We start from the raw sequence: 17,603 nt of genomic DNA on the forward strand, positions 1-17,603 counted from the left end.
GCTAGGCTTCAGTTGGGATAGTGTGTCCAATCGGCATGCTTTTGGAGGGAAGTTAAGGCCTTGGAAGGTTTATTAGATTGTCAGTGATGCCAGATTTCTGTTATGCGTAGAGATTGGAGAAGCTGGGATTGTCCCCCTAAGAACAGTAAATCTAAGCGCACAGATTCACAAAGGGTTTTGATAGAGTATCCAGGAATAAACTGCTTCCACTGACAAATCAGAGGACAGATATAAAATAAATGGCAAAAGAACCAGAAACGAGACTAGAACATTTTCTATACACAGTGAATTACAAGGATGAGGAATGCACTTTGTAAAACAGTGGTGAAATCTGATGCAATAGCAACTTTCAAAATAAACTTGGTAACCAGGGTCAGTGCGGAGCCCACATCAATCCGTGCAGACGATGCAGGGTGGGGGAGGGGAGCCAGAAACAGACGTCAGCCACAGAACCTCCGTGCTCCTCGCCAGACTATCCCTGGGCAAATAATGCTTTCCCCCTAAAACGGTTGCAACGAGACAGCCTTTTGCTTTGTTGAATAGCCAATTGGCATTGACAGAATGGCAAACCCATGGACGCATCCACGTGAAGTCAATGAGAGTGCGCCACTTAATGGAGGCAACTAGCTGTAAGAATTTGTAAGGCTAAAGAGAAATCACCCTGAAACAAAAAAACAGCAACTTCAATTTGAATGCAACCGGTCCATGAGATAATTGGGAGTTATGGCGCAGGTGGCAGTTTTTTGGTCCGTGCTGGGGAAATGCACAGCTCCTATCCTTCCCTGCGCTCAATCTCCCACCCACCCTTTCCTGCCTCCACTCTCTCCCTCCCCCCCCCGTCTTGCTCTCCCTCGCCTCCACCTTCCCTGTGCTCGCTCCCATCTCCCCGTGCTCGCAATCCCTCACTCCCACCTCCCCCGTACTCGCTCTCCCTCGCTTCCACCTCCCCTGTGCTCGCTCTCCCTCGCTTCCAACTCCCCTGTGCTCGCTCTCCCACCTTCCCCGTACTCGCTCTCTCGTCCCCACCCTTCCTATGCTAACTCTCCCTCCCTAGCCCTCCCCCACTCCACCCTTGCCATCTCCCTCCCTCTGGTTCAGATTCTCTCCAGGGTGACTCCAGTCCAAGCCTCAACAACGGAAGTTCTGCAATAGTGCCGCCATGATGTTGCGCGTCCCATTAGCCAATCAGAGGCCGGGGAGAGAAGCAGACCAATCAGGGGCCGGGGGGAGCAGACCAATCAGGCGCCAGGGCTGACAGACCAATCAGAGTGCAGGGCCGGCTCCATTTTGGGCTCTCTCTCTCTCCCCTCCCCCCGCCGCCATTTTGAGCGCGGCAGCCTCATGGCGCGGGGAGGAGGGGGGAGGGGCAGGCCGGCCAGACTGGGACCGGCGCCCTGGCTCGCAGCCGGCGGCGGGACGCCATCCGCGGTCCAACTCCGACTTTGCCTCCGCCGCCCCATCCCCCGGAGCCGGTACCCGGAGCCCGGGCCGCGGGTGACGCACTTATGCTTGCGCGGCTCCGGCTGCCTGGCGGCGGCGCGGGGGGCAAGAGCGCGGAGCGGCGCCCGGGTGCGCTCTGCTCCCCCCTCCGCCAGGCCCAGCAGCGCCCCGGCCCCCCGCTCTCGCTCCCCCGCTCTCGCTCCCCAACTCACCCTCGCCCGCTGCCGGCCGCACTCTCCACGGGAAAAGGACAAAAAGGCTCACGTGACCCACGCGCCGTTAACGGCTCCTTTATGGGCTCGAGTGCGCACGCGCAGCTGCGGCTGGCCGGCTCCGCCCCCTCACGCTGGCCAATCACATCGCCGCGGACCCTGGACGCTGGGGACTGACGTTATGCGCACCCCGTGCGTTTGACGTGCTCCCCCGTTGCCTGTTGGGGAGTGTAGTTCCTCAGCTGCAGCCAGACAATGAAGCAGCTGCAACCCCTCCAGCCCCATATCCCCATCCCCCCCAGCCCAGCCCCATATCCCCAACACCCATCCCCCCCAGCCCAGCCCAGCCCCATATCCCCAAAACCCATCCCAGCCCAGCCCCATATCCCCAAAACCCATCCCCCCCCCCAGCCCAGCCCCATATCCCCAAAACCCACCCCCCCCCCCAGCCCAGCCCCATATCCCCAAAACCCATCCCCCCCCCCCCCAGCCCAGCCCCATATCCCCAAAACCCACCCCCCCCCCCCCCAGCCCAGCCCCATATCCCCAAAACCCACCCCCCCCAGCCCAGCCCCATATCCCCAACACCCAGCCCAGCCCCATATCCCCAAAACCCATCCCCCCCCAGCCCAGCCCCATATCCCCAACACCCCCCCAGCCCAGCCGCATATCCCCAAAACCCAGCCCAGCCCCATATCCCCAACACCCATCTCAGCCCAGCCCCATATCCCCAAAACCCATCCCCCCCAGCCCAGCCCCATATCCCCAACACCCATCTCAGCCCAGCCCCATATCCCCAAAACCCATCCCCCCCAGCCCAGCCCCATATCCCCAACACCCATCCCCCCCCCCCAGCCCAGCCCCATATCCCCAACACCCACCCCCCCCCAGCCCAGCCCCATATCCCCAACACCCATCCCCCCCAGCCCCATATCCCCAACACCCATCCCCCCCAGCCCCATATCCCCAACACCCAGCCCAGCCCCATATCCCCAACACCCCCCCCAGCCCAGCCCCAAAACCCATCCCCTCCCCCCAGCCCCATATCCCCAACACCCAGCCCCATATCCCCAACACCCATCCCCCCAGCACAGCCCCATATCCCCAAAACCCACCCCCCCAGCCCAGCCCCATATCCCCAACACCCACCCCCAGCCCAGCCCCATAACCCCAACACCCATCCCCCCAGCCCCGCCCCATATCCCCAACACCCATCCCCCCCAGCCCAGCCCCATATCCCCAACACCCATCCCCCCCAGCCCAGCCCCATATCCCCAACACCCATCCCCCCCAGCCCAGCCCCATATCCCCAACACCCATCCCCCCCAGCCCAGCCCCATATCCCCAACACCCAGCCCAGCCCCATATCCCCAACACCCAGCCCAGCCCCATATCCCCAACACCCCCCAGCCCCATATCCCCAACACCCATCCCCCCAGCCCCATATCCCCAACACCCATCCCCCCCAGCCCCATATCCCCATCCCCAACACCCAGCCCCATATCCCCAACACCCATCCCCCCAGCCCCATTTCCCCAACACCCATCCTCCCCAGCCCCATATCCCCAACACCCATCCCCCCCAGCCCCATATCCCCAACACCCATCCCCCCCAGCCCCATATCCCCAACACCCATCCCCCCCAGCCCCATATCCCCAACACCCATCCCCCCAGCCCCATATCCCCAACACCCCCCAGCCCCATATCCCCAACACCCAGCCCCATATCCCCAACACCCATCCCCCCAGCCCCATATCCCCAACACCCATCCCCCCCAGCCCCATATCCCCAACACCGAGCCCCATATCCCCAACACCCATCCCCCCCAGCCCCATATCCCCAACACCCATCCCCCCAGCCCCATATCCGCAACACCCATCCCTCCAGCCCAGACCCATGTCCCCAACACCCATCCCCCCAGCCCCATATCCCCAACACCCATCCCCCCAGCCCCATATCCCCAACACCCATCCCCCCAGCCCCATATCCCCAACACCCCCCAGCCCCATATCCCCAACACCCCCCAGCCCCATATCCCCAACACCCATCCCCCCCAGCCCCATATCCCCAACAACCCAGCCCCATATCCGCAACACCCATCCCCCCAGCCCCTATATCCGCAACACCCAGCCCCATATCCGCAACACCCATCCCTCCAGCCCAGACCCATATCCCCAACCCCATCCCCAACACCCAGCCCCATATCCCCAACACCCAGCCCCATATCCCCAACACCCATCCCCCCAGCCCCATTTCCCCAACACCCATCCCCCCCAGCCCCATATCCCCAACACCCATCCCCCCAGCCCCATATCCCCAACACCCATCCCCCCCAGCCCCATATCCCCAACACCCATCCCCCCCAGCCCCATATCCCCAACACCCCCCAGCCCCATATCCCCAACACCCAGCCCCATATCCCCAACACCCATCCCCCCCAGCCCCATATCCCCAACACCCATCCCCCCCAGCCCCATATCCCCAACACCCATCCCCCCCAGCCCCATATCCCCAACACCCAGCCCCATATCCCCAACACCCATCCCCCCCAGCCCCATATCCCCAACACCCATCCCCCCAGCCCCATATCCCCAACACCCATCCCCCCAGCCCCATATCCCCAACACCCCCCAGCCCCATATCCCCAACACCCCCCAGCCCCATATCCCCAACACCCATCCCCCCAGCCCCTATATCCGCAACACCCAGCCCCATATCCGCAACACCCATCCCTCCAGCCCAGACCCATGTCCCCAACACCCATCCCCCCAGCCCCATATCCCCAACACCCATCCCCCCAACCCCATATCCCCAACACCCATCCCCCCAACCCCATATCCCCAACACCCATCCCCCCAGCCCCATATCCCCAACACCCAGCCCCATATCCCCAACACCCAACCCTCCCACCCCCATATCCCCAACACCCATCCCCCCCCAGCCCAGCCCCATATCCCCAACACCCATCCCCGCCCCATATCCCCAACACCCATCCCAGCCCCATATCCCCAACACCCATCCCCCCCCAGCCCCATATCCCCAACACCCATCCCCGCCCCATATCCCCAACACCCATCCCCCCCAGCCCCATATCCCCAACACCCATCCCCTCCAGCCCCATATCCCCAACCAGCTGCACACCCATCCTGTCCAGCCAGCCCCATATCCCCAACACCCACCCTCCCCAGCCCCATATCCCCAACACCCCCCAGCCCCATATCCCCAACACCCAGCCCCCCCAGGCCCCTATCCCCAACACCCCCCAGCCCCATATCTGCATCAACCATCCCCCCAGCCCCATATCCCCAACACCCAGCCCCATATCCGCAACACCCATCCCCCCCAGCCCCATATCCCCAACACCCAGCCCCATATCCGCAACACCCATCCCCCCTAGCCCAGCCCCATATCCCCAACGCCCAGCCCCATATCCCCAACACCCACCCCCCCCAGCCCCATATCCCAACCCCATATCCCCAACACCCATCCCCATATCCCCAACACCCACCCCCCCCAGCCCCATATCCCAACCCCATATCCCCAACACCCATCCCCCCAGCCCCATATCCCCAACACCCTGCCCCATATCCCCAACACCCCCCAGCCCCATATCCGCAACAACCACCCCCCCCCAGCCCCATATCCCCAGCCCCATATCCCCAACACCCATCCCCCCCAGCCCAGCCCCATATCCCCAACGCCCAGCCCCATATCCCCAACGCCCAGCCCCATATCCCCAACACCCATCCCCCCCCCAGCCCCATATCCCCAACACCCATCCCCCCCAGCCCCATATCCCCAACACCCATCCCCCCCAGCCCCATATCCCCAACACCCATCCCCCCCAGCCCCATATCCCCAACACCCATCCCCCCAACCCCATCCCCCCAACCCCATATCCCCAACACCCAGCCCCATATCCCCAACACCCAGCCCCATATCCCCAACACCCATCCCCCCAGCCCCATTTCCCCAACACCCATACCCCCAGCCCCATTTCCCCAACGCCCATTCCCCACAGCCCCATATCCCCAACACCCATCCCCCCCAGCCCCATATCCCCAACACCCATCCCCCCAGCCCCATATCCCCAACACCCAGCCCCATATCCCCAACACCGATCCCCCCAGCCCCATATCCCCAACATCCATCCCCCCCAGCCCCATATCCCAACACCCATTCCCCCAGCCCCATTTCCCCAACGCCCATTCCCCCCAGCCCCATATCCCCAACACCCACCCCCATATCCCCAACACCCATCCCCCCAACGCCCATCCCCCCCAGCCCCATATCCCCAACAGCCATCTCCCCCAGCCCAACCCCATATCCCCAACACCCCCCCAGCCCAACCACATATCCCCAACACCCCCCCAGCCCACCCCCATATCCCCAAACACCCACCCCCATATCCCCAACACCCATCCCCCCCAGCCCCATATCCCCAACACTCACCCCCCATCCCCATATCCCCAACACCCATCCGCCCCAGCCCCATATTCTCAACACACAGCCCCATATCCCCAACACCCATCCCCCCAAGGCCCATATCCCCAACACCCATCCCTCCCTAGCTCCATATCCCCAACACCCATCCCTCCCCAGCCCCATATCCCCAACACCCATCCCTCCCCAGCCCCATATCCCCAACACCCATCCCTCACCAGCCCCATATCCCCAACACCCATCCCTCCCCAGCCCCATATCCCCAACACCCATCCCCCCAGCCCCATATCCCATACACCCATCCCTCCCCAGCCCCATATCCCCAACACCCATCCCCCCAGCCCCATATCCCAAACACCCATCCCCTCATATCCCAAACACCCATCCCCCCCCATATCGCAAACACCCATCCCCCCCAGCCCAGCCCCATATCCCCAACACCCAGCCCCATATCCCCAACACCCAGCCCAGCCCCATATCCCCAACCCCGCCCTATACCCCCACACCCATCCCCCCAGCCCAGCCCCATATCCCCAACACCAATCCCCCCCAGCCCCATATCCCCAACACCCATCCCCCCCAGCCCAGCCCCATATCCCCAACACCCATCACCAGCCCAGCCCCATATCCCCAACACCCATCCCTCCCCCAGCCCAGCCCCATATCCCCAACACCCATCCCTCCCCAGCCCAGCCCCATATCCCCAACACCCATCCCTCCCCATATCCCCAACACCCACCCCCCCATATCCCCAACACCCACCCCCCCATATCCCCAACACCCACCCCCCCATATCCCCAACACCCACCCCCCCATATCCCCAACACCCACCTCCCCAGCCCCATATCCCCAACACCCACCCACCCCATATCCCCAACACCCATCCCCCCCAGCCCCATATCCCCAACACCCATCCCCCCCAGCCCCATATCCCCAACACCCATCCCTCCCCAGCCCAGCCCCATATCCCCAACACCAATCCCCCCAGCCCCATATCCCCAACACCCATCCCCCCCCAGCCCAGCCCCATATCCCCAACACCCATCCCTCCCCCAGCCCAGCCCCATATCCCCAACACCCATCCCCATATCCCCAACACCCATCCCTCCCCAGCCCAGCCCCATTTCCCCAACACCCCCCCCCCAGCCCCGCCCTATACCCCCAACACCCATCCCCCCCGCCCAGTCCCATATCCCCAACACCCATCCCCCCCATATCCCAAACACCCACCCCCCCCAGCCCAGCCCCATATCCCCAACACCCAGTCCAGCCCCATATCCCCAACACCCCCCCAGCCCAGCCCCATATCCCCAACACCCCCCCAGCCCAGCCCCATATCCCCAACACCCATCCCCCCAGCCCCATATCCCCAACACCCCCCCCAGCCCAGCCCCATATCCCCAACACCCATCCCCCATATCCCCAACACCCATCCCCCCAGCGCCATATCCCCAACACCCATCCCCCCCAGCCCCATATCCCCAACACCCATCCCCCCCAGCCCCATATCCCCAACACCCATCCCCCCCAGCCCCATATCCCCAACACCCATCCCCCCAGCCCCACATCCCCAACACCCATCCCCCCAGCCCCATATCCCCAACACCCATCCCCCCAGCCCCATATCCCCAACACCCATCCCCCCAGCCCCATATCCCCAACACCCAGCCCCATCTCCCCAACACCCATCCCCCCAGCCCCATATCCCCAACACCCATCCCCCCAGCCCCATATCCCCAACACCCATCCCCCCAGCCCCATATCCCCAACACCCAGCCCCATCTCCCCAACACCCAGCCCCATCTCCCCAACACCCATCCCCCCCATATCCCCAATACCTATCCCCATCTCCCCAACACCCCCCCCCCAGCCCCATATCCCCAATACCCAGCCCCATCTCCCCAACACCCATCCCCCCCATATCCCCAATACCTATCCCCATCTCCCCAACACCCCCCCAGCCCCATATCCCCAATACCCACCCCCCCAGCCCCATCTCCCCAACACCCATCCCACCAGCCCCATCTCCCCAACACCCATCCTCCCCCAGCCCCATATCCCCAACACCCATCCCCCCAGCCCCGCCCCATATCCCCAACACCCACCCCCCCCAGCCCAGCCCCATATCCCCAACACCCACCCCCCAGCCCAGCCCCATATCCCCAACACCCACCCCCCCAGCCCAGCCCCATATCCCCAACACCCACCCCCCCAGCCCAGCCCCATATCCCCAACACCCATCCACCCATCCCAGCCCCATATCCCCAACACCCATCCCCGCCCCATATCCCCAACACCCATCCCCCCCAGCCCAGCCCCATATCCCCAACACCCATCCCCCCCCAGCCCAGCCCCATATCCCCAACACCCATCCCCCCCAGCCCAGCCCCATCTCCCCAACACCCATCCCCCCCAGCGCAGCCCCATCTCCCCAACACCCATCCCCCCCCAGCCCAGCCCCATCTCCCAAATACCCACCCCCCAGCCCCATCTCCCCAACACCCATCCCCCCAGCCGCATCTCCCCAACACCCATCCCTCCCCAGCCCCATATCCCCAACACCCATCCCCCCAGCCCCATATCCCCAACACCCATCCTACCCAGCCCAGCCCCATATCCCCAACACCCATCCCCCCCAGCCCCATATCCCCAACACCCATCCTACCCAGCCCAGCCCCATATCCCCAACACCCATCCCCCCAGCCCCATATCCACAACACCCATCCCCCCAGCCCCATATCCACAACACCCATCCCCATATCCCCAACCCCATATCCCCAACACCCAGCCCCATATCCCCAACACCCATCCCCCCAGCCCCCATCCCCCAGCCCCATATCCCCAACACCCACCCCCCCAGCCCCATATCCCCAACACCCATCACCCCCCAGCCCCATATCCCCAACACCCAGCCCCATATCCCCAACACCCATCCCCCCAGCCCCATATCCCCAACACCCATCCCCCCAGCCCCATATCCCCAACACCCATCCCCCCCAGCCCCATATCCCCAACACCCATTCCCCCCAGCCGCATATCCCCAACACCCAGCCCAGCCCCATATCCATCCCCGACAGCCAGCTACATCACACCCGCCCCCCCCCCCCCGCCCGGCCAGCTCTGCATCCATCACCCCCAACCCCTACAGCAAGCTCCACCCCCAGCCCAGCTCCTGCAACCAGCTCTATCCCCCCCCCCAGTCCAGCCCCTACAGCCAGCTCCATCACCCCCAGCCCAGCCCCTACAGCCAGCTCCATCACCCACCCACCCCCAACCCCTACAGCCAGCTCCATCCCCCCCAGTCCAGCCCCTACAGCCAGCTCCACCCCTCCCCCCAGCCCAGCCCCTACAGCCAGCCCCACCCCCACCCCACCCCCACCCTAGCTCCTACCGCCAGCTCCACCCCCGCCCCCCCACCCCCAGCTTAGCCCCCGCGCTTCCAGCAAGTGACCCTTTAAGTAGCTGCATCATCATATAACCGCTCGGTCTACATCCAGTATTTTGCTTTTGTGACTATTGGGTAGTATTGTAAATTAGGAGGAGGATTAGAACATAGAACATACAGTGCAGAAGGAGACCATTCGCCCATCAAGTCTGCACCGACCCACTTAAGCCCACTTAAGACTTCCACCCTATCCCCGTAACCAAATAGCCTTTTTTTGGTCACTAATGGCAATTTATCATGGCCAATCCACGCAACATGCATGTCTTTGGACTGTGGGAGGAAACCGGAGCACCCGGAGAAAACCTCACGCAGACACGGGGAGAACATGCAGACTCCACACAGACAGTGACCCATCGGGGAATCGAACCTGGGACCCTGGCGCTGTGAAGCCACAGTGCTATCCACTGTGCTACCGTGCTGCTCCAGCCCAGGAGACTTCAAAAATACACAGATAGGCAGCTGGAGTGGGCAAATAAGCAGCAGATGAAATTTAACAAAGAGAAGTTCAACTGTTAAGAACCCAGCTGATGTTTAACGGGTTTTTTTTTTTCCAGTTTGGTATAACATGAGGAATGATTTGAAGACCAGTGAGGAAGGTTCCAGTAAAAGCAAATTACTGCGGATGCTGGAATCTGAAAAAACGGAAAATACTGGACCAATCACAGCAGTAAACAGTAAAACACACAAGAAAGGCAACAAAAAACACACTCAACGACAATAATGGCGAAACAATATTGTTCAATTGACCCAGTTCCAAACCCGCCTATTTTCCTTGACTAGAGTTAAACCTCCCTAAACAACATCCCATAGGTTTTAACAAAGAAAAATCCAGCAATAGTTACCACAATCGGCATCCATATATCTCTTTTGGGAATTGCTATTGGTTTAGAATAGCAATTACTGGTAGATCAAATGGGATGCCCCAGGCAATGGCTTGGGTTTGTAGAGTTTCTTGCTGTGTGTGGCTACGATCTTGGACCAGCTCTGCGCAGCTCAACATCAGCCAATTGGATGAACTCTGCCACTGAGACTGCTCCTTCTGTTGATCCTTCTTGTGTGAATGACTTGTCTAAGAGGTCTCTCCAAATGACAGTTCTTCCATTCTAAAAGGGCGAGCTCATGCAAGTGTAAAATTCACCCGAGTCTCTGAAAACTTTACCATCTGAGCTATAATTAGTGAAATTTTATGCCCTATTGTTATCCACTGTGCTTAGGTAAATATCTGTTTACAGTGTTGCTAAGCTTGTATCAAAAACCAGTCAACCTGGCTCCTTAATTCCTATTTACTAGATTCCTTAATTTTCATTTTATTACAACTTCTTGACACAAGTAATACATTTTAATAGGAAGAATGTGGAGAAGCAACATGAGAAAAGTGTCTTAATTCTAAAAGGGGTGAAAGGGTAGAGAACACAAACTGTGGAACAACATAGAAAATACAGCACAGAACAGGCCCTTTGACCCACGATGTTGTGCCGAACCTTTGTCCTAGATTAATCATAGATTATCATTGAATTTACAGTGCAGAAGGAGGCCATTCGGCCCCCTGAGTCTGCACCAGCTCTTGGAAAGAGCACCCTACCCAAACTCAACACCTCCACCCAACACCAAGGGCAATTTTGGACACTAAGGGCAATTTATCATGGCCAATCCACCGAACCTGCACATCTTTGGACTGTGGGAGGAAACCGGAGCACCCGGAGGAAACCCACGCAGACACGGGGAGAACGTGCAGACTCCGCACAGACAGTGACCCAAGCCGGAATCGAACCTGGGACCCTGGAGCTGTGAAGCAATTGTGCTATCCACAATGCTACCATGCTGCCCTTAAGAACAAATAAATCTACACTATATCATTTTACCGTAATCCATGTACCTATCCAATAGCTGCTTGAAGGTCCCTAATGTTTCCGACTCAACTACTTCCACAGGCAGTGCATTCCATGCCCCCACTACTCTCTGGGTAAAGAACCTACCTCTGATATCCCTCCTATACCTTCCACCTTAAATTTATGTCCCCTTGTAATGGTTTGTTCCACCTGGGGAAAAAGTCTCTGACTGTCTACTCTATCTATTCCCCTGATCATCTTATAAACCTCTATCAAGTCACCCCTCATCCTTCTCCGTTCTAATGAGAAAAGGCCTAGCACCCTCAACCTTTCCTCGTAAGACCTACTCTCCATTCCAGGCAACATCCTGGTAAATCTTCTTTGCACCTTTTCCAAAGCTTCCACATCCTTCCTAAAATGAGGCGACCAGAACTGTACACAGTACTCCAAATGTGGCCTTACCAAAGTTTTGTACAGCTGCATCATCACCTCACGGCTCTTAAATTCAATCCCTCTGTTAATGAACGCGAGCACACCATAGGCCTTCTTCACAGCTCTATCCACTTGAGTGGCAACTTTCAAAGATGTATGAACATAGACCCCAAGATCTCTCTGCTCCTCCACATTGCCAAGAACTCTACCGTTAACCCTGTATTCCGCATTCATATTTGTCCTTCCAAAATGGACAACCTCACACTTTTCAGGGTTAAACTCCATCTGCCACTTCTCAGCCCAGCTCTGCATCCTATCTATGTCTCTTTGCAGCCGACAACAGCCCTCCTTACTATCCACAACTCCACCAATCTTCGTATTGTCTGCAAATTTACTGACCCACCCTTCAACTCCCTCATCCAAGTCATTAATGAAAATCACAAACAGCAGAGGACCCAGAACTGATCCCTGCGGTACGCCACTGGTAACTGGGATCCAGGCTGAATATTTGCCATCCACCACCACTCTCTGACTTCTATCGGTTAGCCAGTTCGTTATCCAAATGGCCAAATTCCCACTATCCCATGCCTCCTTACTTTCTGCAGAAGCCTACCATGGGGAACCTTATCAAATGCCTTACTAAAATCCATGTACACTACATCCACTGCTTTACCTTCATCCACATGCTTGGTCACCTCCTCAAAGAATTCAATAAGACTTGTAAGGCAAGACCTACTCCTCACAAATCCGTGCTGACTATCCCTAATCAAGCAGTGTCTTTCCAGATGCTCAGAAATCCTATCCTTCAGTACCCTTTCCATGACTTTGCCTACCACTGAAGTAAGACTAACTGGCCTGTAATTCCCAGGGTTATCCCTAGTCCCTTTTTTGAACAGGGGCACGACATTCGCCACTCTCCAATCCCCTGGTACCACCCCTGTTGACAGTGAGGACGAAAAGATCATTGCCAACGGCTCTGCAATTTCATCTCTTGCTTCCCTTAGAATCCTTGGATATATCCCGTCAGGCCCGGGGGACTTGTCTATCCTCAAGTTTTTCAAAATGCCCAACACATCTTCCTTCCCAACAAGTATTTCCTCGAGCTTACCAATGTTTCACACTGTCCTCTCCCACAATATCGCCCCTCTCATTTGTAAATACAGAAGAAAAGTACTCGTTCAAGACCTCTCCTATCTCTTCAGACTCAATACACAATCTCCCGCTACGGTCCTTGATCGGACCTACCCTCGCTCGAGTCATTCTCATATTTCTCACCTATGTGTAAAAGGCCTTGGGGTTTTCCTTGATCCTACCCGCCAAAGATTGTTCATGCCCTCTCTTAGCTCTCCTAATCCCTTTCTTCAGTTCCCTCCTGGCTATCTTGTATCCCTCCAGCGCCCTGTCTGAACCTTGTTTCCTCAGCCTTACATAAGTCTCCTTTTTCCTCTTAACAAGACATTCAACCTCTCTTGTCAACCATGGTTCCCTCACTCGACCATCTCTTCCCTGCCTGACAGGGACATACACATCAAGGACACGTAGTACCTGTTCCTTGAACAAGTTCCACATTTCACTTGTGTCCTTCCCTGACAGCCTATGGTCCCAACTTATGCACTTCAATTCTTGTCTGACAACATCGTATTTACCCTTCCCCCAATTGTAAACCTTGCCCTGTTGCACGCACCTATCCCTCTCCATTACTAAAGTGAAAGTCACAGAATTGTGGTCACTATCTCCAAAATGCTCCCCACTAACAAATCTATCACTTGCCCTGGTTCATTACCAAGTACTAAATCCAATATTGCCCCTCCTCTGGTCGGACAATCTACATACATTGTTAGAAAAGCTTCCTGGACACACTGCACAAACACCACCCCATCCAAACTATTTGATCTAAAGAGTTTCCACTCAATATTTGGGAAGTTAAAGTCACCCATGACTACTACCCTGTGACTTCTGCACCTTTCCAAAATCTGTTTCCCAATCTGTTCCTCCACATCTCTGCTACTATTGGGGGGCCTATAGAAAACTCCTAACAAGGTGACTGCTCCTTTCCTATTTCTGACTTCAACCCATACTACCTCATTAGGGTGATACTCCTCGAACTGCCTTTCTGCAGCTGTTATACTATCTCTAATTAACAATGCCACCCCCCCACCTCTTTTACCACCCTCCCTAATCTTATTGAAACATCTATAACCAGGGACCTCCAACAGCCATTTCTGCCCCTCTTCTATCCACGTTTCCGTGATGGCCACCACATCGTAGTCCCAAGTACCGATCCATGCCTTAAGTTCACCCACCTTATTCCTGATGCTTCTTGCGTTGAAGTATACACACTTCAACCCATCTCCGTGCCTGCAAGTACTCTCCTTTGCCAGTGTTCCCTGCCGCACTGCCTCATTACACTCTTTGGCGTCCTGAATATCGGCTATCTTAGTTGCTGGACTACAAATCCGGTTCCCATTCCCCTGCCAAATTAGTTTAAACCCTCCCGAAGAGTACTAGAAAACCTCCCTCCCAGGATATTGGTGCCCCTCTGGTTCAGATGCAACCCGTCCTGCTTGTACAGGTCCCACCTTCCCCAGAATGCGCTCCAATTATCCAAATACCTGCAGCCACGTGTTCAACTGCACTCTCTCCCTATTCCTAGCCTCGCTATCACGTGGCACCGGCAACAAACCAGAGATGACAACTCTGTCTGTCCTGGCTTTTAACTTCCAGCCTAACTCCCTAAACTGGTTTATTACCTCCACACCCCTTTTCCTACCTATGTCGTTGGTACCAATGTGCACCACGACTTCTGGCTGCTCCTCCTCCCCCTTAAGGATCCTGAAGACCTTGGAAGGTGGCAGGACCAGTTTAGAGAACAGTAAATTTGGCACATTGCATACTGGGCTTTATAAATAGAGTCATGGTGGACCAAAGGAAGAATTTGACATCCACCCATCTACAAAAGATGGATCCACAATAAATAGGAATGGTTATGGACCACACTGCCTAGTGCCCTTACTCTGCCATTCAATACCATCAATCTGATCGTGGGCTTCAACTCCACTTTCCCACCTGCTCCCCAAATCCTTCAATTTCCCAAGAGATCAAAGATCCGTCTATCCCAGCCTCAAATGTTTTCTTTAAAAAATAAAAAAAATTTTAAGAGGGCCCAATTCATTTTTTCCAGTTAAGGGCCAAATTAGCGTGGTCAATCCACCCACCCTGCACATCTTTGGGTTGTGGGTGTGAAACCCACGCAGACACGGGGAGAATGTGCAAACTCCACACGGACAATGACCCAGAGCCGGGATCGAACCTGGGACCTTGGCACCGTGAGGCAGCAGTGCTAACCACTGTGCCGCCATGTCATCCCATGAGGCAGCAGTGCTAACCACTGCGCCCCCATGCCGTCCACCTCCAGAGAATATAAACCCGCCTTACTCAGCCTGTCATCATAGGACAATCCTCTCATTCCAGGGACCAAACTAGTGATCCCTCGCTGTAGCTTACCCAATGGAAGTATATCCATACTGAAGTGTGCACAGTATTTCAGATGCGGTCTCACTAAAACCCAGTACAACTGTAGCAAGACAATAATGCAAAATCTTTATAAGTCACTGGTTTAGCCTCAGGGTGTCCCATTCTGGGCACTGCAGTCGAGAGGAAGCATTTGAAAGTATTGGAGAGGGTGCAGAAAAGATTTAAGAAAATGATTCCAGGGTGAGGGACTTTGGTTGAGAGGATAGTTTGGTGAAGTTAAGAGTTATTTTCCTTAGCAAAGAGAAAGTCACGAGGAGATTAGATAAGAAATGTTTAAAATCATTTTTTAAAAATAAATTTAGAGTACCCAATTATTATTTTTTTCCAATTCGGGGGCAATTTAGCGTGGCCAATCCACCCACCCTGCACATCTTCGGGTTGTGGGGGTGAAACCCACTCAAACGTGGGGAGAATGTGCAAACCCCACACGGACAGTGACCCAGAGCCGGGATTCGAACCCGGATCCTCAGCGCCGCAGTCCCAGTGATAACCACTGCGCCACCGTGCTGCCCTTAGAGATGTTTAAAATCATGAGTGGTCTGAACTGATTGGGAGAACTGGTTCCATTGGTGGAGGGATTGAAAACCAGAGGACACAGAGTTAAGGTCATTGGATAAAATAGCCAGAGGCATAGAATCATAGAATCTACACTGCAGGAGGCGGCCATTCAGCCCATTGAGTCTGCACCAGCCCTTACAAAGGGCACCCTACTCAAGGCCACATATCTACCCTATCCCTGTAACCCAGTAACCCCCCACTTAGCATCATGAGGAAAAACATTTTTTTTAATAATGTAGCAAGTGGTTAGGATATGGATTGCACTGCCTGTGAGTTTAGTGAAGGAAGATTCAATTTTGTTTTTCAAAAGGAATTGGATAATTATCTGCAGGGTTATGGGGGAAAGGGTGGGGATGAGATGCTCCTGCAGAGTGCCAACACAGACACAACTAGTTGAATGGCCTCCCTCTACCCTGTACCCATTCTATGAATCTGTTCTTCGGTCCCTACATTAACCTGACATCCTTCACGTTAATGGACCTTCCCCCCCCCCCAACCCAACTCCCCAAAAATCTGTGCTTTCCACAGGACAGAGCCAAATGGGACAGAGCTAATCTTCACCCCATCTCACCAGTTTGTGCAAATGGCTATGATGGTTAAAGTAAGCAAAGTCGCCACAGTCCCACATGACCAGAGGCTGCTTTCCCCCTTTAAAGGGGGAGAGCTGACTGGTGGCGGATTAACCGGAGGATCACCACACCTCAGGCAAGGTTGAGAATGCGGGGCCCTCCTGAGTAACCTCAGCCGGTACAGGTCAGTGGACTGGACAGCTAGTTTGTGATGCAGAGCAAGGCCGACAGCGCGGGTTTATTTGAGGGCACAGTAGTGTGCAGTCATTGGAAGTTTTCATAAGATCACAAGACAGGTGCGGATGAGGATGGATCTTCAGGCAATTTTATTTTCAGCCCTACAAAATACCAAGCCTAAATTAGCTATGAGGAGCGGTTGAATAAACTCGATTTGTTCTCACTGGAACGAAGGAGGTTGAGGGGAGACCTGTTAAGAGGTCTACAAAATTATGAGGGGCATAGACAGAGTGGATAGTCAGAGGCTTTTCCCCAGGGTAGAGGGGTCAATTACTAGGGGGCATAGGTTTAAGGTGAGAGGGGCAAGGTTTAGAGTAGATGTACGAGGCAAGTTTTTTACGCAGAGGGTAGTGGGTGCCTGGAACTCGCTACCGGAGGAGATGGTGGAAGCAGGGACGATAGTGACATTTCAGGGGCATCTTGACAAATACATGAATAGGATGGGAATAGAAGGATACGGACCCAGGAAGTGTAGAGGATTGTAGTTTAGTCGGGCAGCATGGTCGGCACGGGCTTGGAGGGCCGAAGGGCCTGTTCCTGTGCTGTACATTTCTTTGTTCTTTGTACCATCTCTCCATTTCAACCTTTACTTAAACGGGTTCGGCACCGGGGCCATCTACGTTTGTGTAATCATTTTTTAAATGCTGAGATGCAAAAAACAGATTCTTGCAGACCAACGTCAAAATATGACATTTTAAGAATTTAAACTGCGGCAATCAGAATAAGGAAACACTTACATTTATATAGCACCCGTCCTTACTCACACCCCAGCCGCAGGTCCACACACCCCTATCTCAGCAGCCCCCACACCCCCACCCGCCGCATCCCGGCCTCTTGTCCCATCCAACCCCCACTTCCAGTCTATTTCTGGACGCGACAAATCTTAGCAGTCCGGGTTATTGTA

The 17,603-nt window shown here is 56.2% G+C and overlaps 1 protein-coding gene across 1 annotated transcript in view; it reads right to left on the reverse strand.

Moving 5' to 3' along the window:
• The window catches only part of ilf3b (interleukin enhancer binding factor 3b), an 85,620-nt gene extending 83,849 nt beyond the window's left edge, over window positions 1-1,771 (reverse strand). Inside the window, exon 1 of the mRNA XM_072490760.1 lies at window positions 1,653-1,771. The gene's annotated coding sequence lies outside the window, so the exon portion shown is untranslated. The remainder of the gene's footprint in view (window positions 1-1,652) is intronic.
• Between the last annotated feature and the right edge of the window lie 15,832 nt (window positions 1,772-17,603).

Source organism: Scyliorhinus torazame, chromosome 27 (assembly GCF_047496885.1).
Source record: "Scyliorhinus torazame isolate Kashiwa2021f chromosome 27, sScyTor2.1, whole genome shotgun sequence".
NCBI lineage: Eukaryota > Metazoa > Chordata > Chondrichthyes > Carcharhiniformes > Scyliorhinidae > Scyliorhinus > Scyliorhinus torazame.